Genomic DNA, 6,000 nt, shown 5'->3' on the forward strand with positions numbered 1-6,000 from the left:
ACTGGGGTCTTGGGCCAGTAGAACAGACTAAGAGATAACAAGCTCATCTGTGGTCACAAAAGAGGCAACTTGAAAATTCAAAAAGAATAATTGAAAAACTTTGATTACAGTTATGTTGTTTCTGAATTTGCGTTTTTGGGGAGTTCTGTTTGTTTGATTCTAGATTCTTGCTACTTTTTAAAAAAGGGTTAAGACTGTATAAAATATTAAAACATCCATGTTTCAACAAAGAGGCACAGTTCTTCACTGTGGAAAACCCGTAAAATGACAGGAAATGGCTTAATGTGGTAGGTGTTCATTTTTAGGGGTTCTGTTGACAGAAGTTGATGGATGAAAATATTGTATTTCATTTTTGCCTTTTGTTCAGTAAATAGCGTGGAATTTTGATGCTGCCTAGAGGGACAGCTTTGTACTACGGTGGTCTAAACTGGGATTTTTCATTAATGTAACTCAATCAGAGTAGATGGGATTTTTTTCTGGTTTTTTGTTAATTTTTTTTTAGGAAAAAAGCTGAAGTCAAAGAGAAGACCAAGAAAAAAGCACCACAAAGTTTATCTTTTACTCATCTGGAAGAGTTTATTTTAAACATGGAACATTGTTTGCTGCTGTGGAAATGAAAGTGAGAGAGTTGCAGCTTTCTTCCAATGCCATCTGGCAGATGATTTACTTGCGTATGGTATTCACTAATCCAAATAACCCCGTGTGTGCTACCATTGTCTCTTTACTGATCATGCAGCTGACTTGGCTGAACCCTCCATGGCTCACACAAGGCTATCAACAGCACAGTACAATAGGTTGTTTAAAATTAGAACAGCATTATGGAAAAGGATGTGCCAAATTCATTGTGCCTTTACCTATATGAAGCATTTGCCTTGAGTTTGATGTTTCCTTTTCATTCTCTTCATGGTTTTATTCACTCCAGATCTACTTGGGCTGTAGCCCATTTATTTCAGCACTTACATGTAGCTCAGATGGGACCAGAGTGGTGAGCACCCAACCCTGGGATGGTATCCTTGCCCTGATGGTAATTGTATTTTCTCCTGTAAGGTCCTTCATGAAACTTTTATTTCTGCTGGGAAATGAAGCTTTTTTTTTTTTCTTTTAGCAGGACAGCTGTATGATGTAACCAGTAGTTTTGCCATTAAGGAATTCTCCCAGTTCTTAACCTGAGCCAAAATTGTCTCTAGATCAGGATATTTCTATTTATCAGGCAACAGATCCAACTACTCCATTATTATATTAATATTAGTCCACTTCCTCTTGCTGTAATGCAAAATAAAGAGCCTCAAATGGCTATATCTGGAAGTAAAATAACAAGAGGATTATGCCTTGAGAAGCAAATCCCAGGCTGTGAGTAAATAGAAGCATTCCCTTATATCTTTTGTTTGGATTCTAAGGAGAGGTGGGTATTCCAATGCTCTTCTATGATCAAGATAATGTAATGTCTCCCTTCTCAATGTATCCTGACTGAGTTTTCCACAGTGCCTAACTCTATGTGCATAAATTTCTTATTTTGTATTCAAATTCCACTCTCTGGTCTAAAGTTCTAAAATATAAGTATTGAGTGAACCTTATTTTTAGTCACTTCTGGCTTTTAATTGGATATTGCCTTGATAGGTCGCTTCAAATAGTTAATTCTTTGGTTCCATTTGCAGTTGAACAATTTGTTAATTGCTGATTTTCCTTAGAGATCGATCAATATAACTCATGTGAAATTAAAATACATTTAGTGTAAATATTTTTGTAGAAGATAGGGAAAGAATTGAGAGCTCAGCTCTTTTCCGGCAAAGTAGTTGACACTTTGAACTCACTGGCTGTATCTGTATTACTGGGCATTTATTGCCAGAATAAATTGTTTCCTTATTCACAGGTTGACAGGGATAGTTGGGCAATGTTCATGTTACCAAATCCTGTTCTCTCCCAGAAGATGTGTAGGTGCATCCAAACTGTTTTCTGGGAGTGTCCTTGGCCCATGCTGACTCCTGAATGATGCAAAGAGCTATTTAGAAAAGTATTAGTAGGCCAGAGCCAAAATTGTGCCAGGAACTGCCAGAACTCTTGAACAGCACTGATGATTGAATTTCAGTGCTTGGGCTGGTGCCCTGTAACTCCTTAGTGGAGTGCAATAAGCATAGCCAAAAAATGCCCTTCTTCCTTCAAATGTCAATAGATAAAAGTAATTTTTCAGTCTATATCCATGACATTCAGAGACTGGTCTAAAAAGCTGAACCAAATTTTCTCTTAATAATTTTATAGTGTGAAAATTCCACTGACTTTGCTGCAATTTCTATGGACTGACCCTGTAAACAGACGGGAAATTGGTATTATTAACATCACCATGTCATCATGCTTTATTCATTTCCAATTTTATAACGATAGTCTGATCTCGTAGAATTGTATCTGCTATCACAGCACTGGACTATGAAACCTTATTTTATCAAAATGTGTTATTCTTGGACTAGAATTCAGAGTTATGCCATTACATTTTATAGATCCATAGATTTTTTAAAGCCAGAAAAGGCCCTTAGATTACTTAGTCTGACTTCTGAATGACACAAGACATTTAATTTAACCCAGTTAGTCCAGCAATCTGGGTTTGGCTAAGGCTTATCTTCTAGAACAATGTGCAGTCAAGATCTAAAGCCATCAGTAGTTGGGAGAATCCATCACTTCCTTTGGGACTGCAGCCCACCCTCTTAAAAATGTGTGGTTTGAGTTTTGCCTGAATTTGTCTGGCTTTCACTTCCAGCCATCACCTCTCATTATGCTGTTCTGTGTGAGATGAGGGTGCTGCTGTTACTGCTCAGTATTTTCTCCCTGTGCTGATACTTGCACACTGTAATCACTGAAATCACCCCTGGATGTTTTTATTAAGTTCAACAGACTGAGCCCCTTTATTCTCTTATTGCAAGGCCCTTTTCCAAGATTTCCAATAATTTCTGTGGCTCTCCTCCACATCCCAGCCAATGTTTCACCTCTTTTGTGACAGAAGGAAACAAGAACTGGATGTAATACTCCAGTGTTTGTCCATTTGTAGGCAATCCTAGTGCTTCTCAGTGCTTTCCCTCAGTTGCTCTAAAGTTACCACTAATTTGATAGCTTTCGATATAATAATAATAGTGCCTTGGGCAGCCCCCTGGCACTGAGGCCAGCTGGAATATCATGGTTTGCATCACTACTCTTGAATGCTTTTTGTCTTTCACAACAGGATGTCGACATCCAAACTACTTTTTGGTATTGCTTCCTGTCAATTTCTGGTACTGAGGTGGTGTTTAAAAATCTTGGACGATGCTGGCAGAGGCCAAAACCAGGCCAGGGATGAAAAAAAACATCCCATGGCATGTATGCTGAAGGGCTCACCTCTAGGAATATTTATTAGGATTTTTTTGTTCAATATGGTAGCCTAAAATGGTCAAGTTACCCTCAAGGCATCAGATATTTTTAGCTTCAGTGAAAGTATTAAAAAAAGACACATTTTTCATTTTTGCTTTAAGAATCTAGACAACGGATGTATAGACTCAACTGGTCATCTCAGCTAGATGGAGATATTGTCAAGTTAGAGATGTCCTGATTTTCATTCACCCCATTTTCCTCAGATGCCTGTTTTTGAAAAGTTTCTTTCTTTGGTAGGATTTGCCTCTCCCCACTTCACAGCTGACAGTAAGGGTACTCGAACAATTAGTAGCCCAAGTTCAACTTCTCATGACAACACTTAGATGAAAGAACTCCTGCTCAGCTTCACTTTTGTGCACAACTCCTAATCCTATGGAGATGACTCCTATGGTGATAGTAATGTGTCTAAATCACAGAAAGGTTTTTTTGGTCAAATTACCCATGAATATAATATATTTGCATGGATGCGATAAACAGACTTTCAATTCATTTTCTCTGACTCTTACAGTAAGAATTGTACATGAAATAGAACCTTCTATCCTGAGTTTTCAAAATTCAAACAGTAGTGTGTTTGTGCATGCACCTGGTTGGGTGAAAGCCATGGAAGGTCCTTGCAACTGGTTTCACTGGAGCATGGAGGGCTGAGCACAGCATATTCAAATTGTGAATATGAGACTCTCATATTTAGAGGCCGTCACCAGTTTGGGCTGTAGAGTGTGCTGTGGATTGTGGTAGTTTGGGACCAAAATCCTGCTCTGTTCAGTCATACTTGATAGAGAACAATTACTCTTTGTGGAGAGTGGAAGGGATGGCAGATATCATAACTCTCAGCCACTTGAGGTAGATCTATTGACAATATGAATAGCAGTCTTGACTTTCTTCTCACTTATAAACCAGCTTTAATATTCATTTGTGTGAGTATTGAAAAAGTACAAATTGTTGTTCTTACCTCAGAAACACCTGTGTTCAAGAGTAATTTGAATAGCTGATATGGCATGAAACAGGGCAAAGCCTGTTGCAGACATACAGTGGGGATTCATTATTACTTTCATTACATTTATTATCATCACCTTCAGTGACACATGCAGTGTTTCTTTCATCACCCTGTAAGAGAGTTAAACACTACAACTGCAGTCTAATATTTCTCAACACCTGCCCATCTGGCAGGTCTTTGTTTGCTGAAGTTTGTTCTGCCACCATTGATTTTAGATTTCCACTTTTACAGCTGATCAAAGAGATGAGATTACTTAAAACAAGGGCTTCCTGAGCAAATATATCACCATTGGCCTAGTTTGGATTTAGAGATCCCTGGCAGTGAAAGACCTTTGGGCAGATTGACTTAGCAAAAATGAATGTGCATACAGATATTTATGATGCCACTTTGTTATTTTTAATGCACTGTACATTCAGGATTTTCTTCCCTTTATAGTGGAAGATCATGTAGATGTTTCTTTGAAATGACTAATTTAGGAATGTTGGAAAACGTGTGACGTGTGCAATTTATTATATTAATAATATCTGATGAAACAACAAATGTGAATAATCCTGCTGAGTACAGAGAAAACAAATGCGCTCTTTTTATGCTGTACTTTATCTGATCTTGGTAGACAGTTAATATATTTTGAAACAAAATATGCATGGCAAATGTGTTCATAATACTCTAATGAAAGTATTTTTCTTTCTCATTTTTAGGTTTTTTTCTCTCTCAATCTCCCCTTTGTTTTCTTCAAATAAAAAAATTACAAAACACGGATGTTACCATCTGTAAAAAGCTAAATTCTCCTCAGCTGCGAACTCTGTTCCAGTAGGTTCCTGTTCACCCTATGTGCAATAAATAATATGGCATGGAAAACAGTCCAAAATTATATATAATTCACAGGGATATTAATAAATTCTATGTTTCTTTTCTGGTAGGGATGGAAAGCAGCTGAGCAAATTGGAGCTCCACTGCTGAAGATGATTGAAACAGCATAAAGTAGGGCACAGTCAATAGGGAAGCCACTAATATAGTGAGAAATCCATTTGCATTGTTGACTCACTAATTTATTTGGTGTGCTATTGATTTGATCTCTGCCAAGAGAGACTAAGGGCTTGGTCACAGCTTTATTGAATGCATTTAGGGCTTATATAGAATGGCTGGAAGAAAATCGTAATGATCAGGACATGACTGGGCTAACTTGGAAAAGCCTGGGAATTTTTGACTCTAAAAGCTGGATTCCTCTCTTTGTTCCTCCACTCCTACAAGCTGCTGAGCCTTCTCCAAAGGATTGAGGGTGCTTCACCATCAGACCCCATGTGCCCACTGGCATCCCTCCAGGCAGGCCACTGGGTACCCTTAGAGCATCCCAGAAACCATCCTTTAGAGAATCAGGGAAATACTTACTCAAGTGTCAGTCTTTCTGCTTAAAACTTTCCACTGCTCACTGGGGCAGATTCAGAAATGTCAGTCCCATTGATTTTCCTTTTTTTCCCCCTTTTGTTTGTTCCTTATTCTCTTAGAAGAGTTTTTTTTTTTTTAAAAAAACCTCCTTCCTCATTGCTAACTGCCAACAGGGTAGCTAGTGCCATTGCACTGGAGGAAGTCAACAAATGAACCCATGTGTAAAT

Source organism: Molothrus ater, chromosome 3, assembly GCF_012460135.2.
Source record: "Molothrus ater isolate BHLD 08-10-18 breed brown headed cowbird chromosome 3, BPBGC_Mater_1.1, whole genome shotgun sequence".
In the NCBI taxonomy this organism is placed as follows: domain Eukaryota; kingdom Metazoa; phylum Chordata; class Aves; order Passeriformes; family Icteridae; genus Molothrus; species Molothrus ater.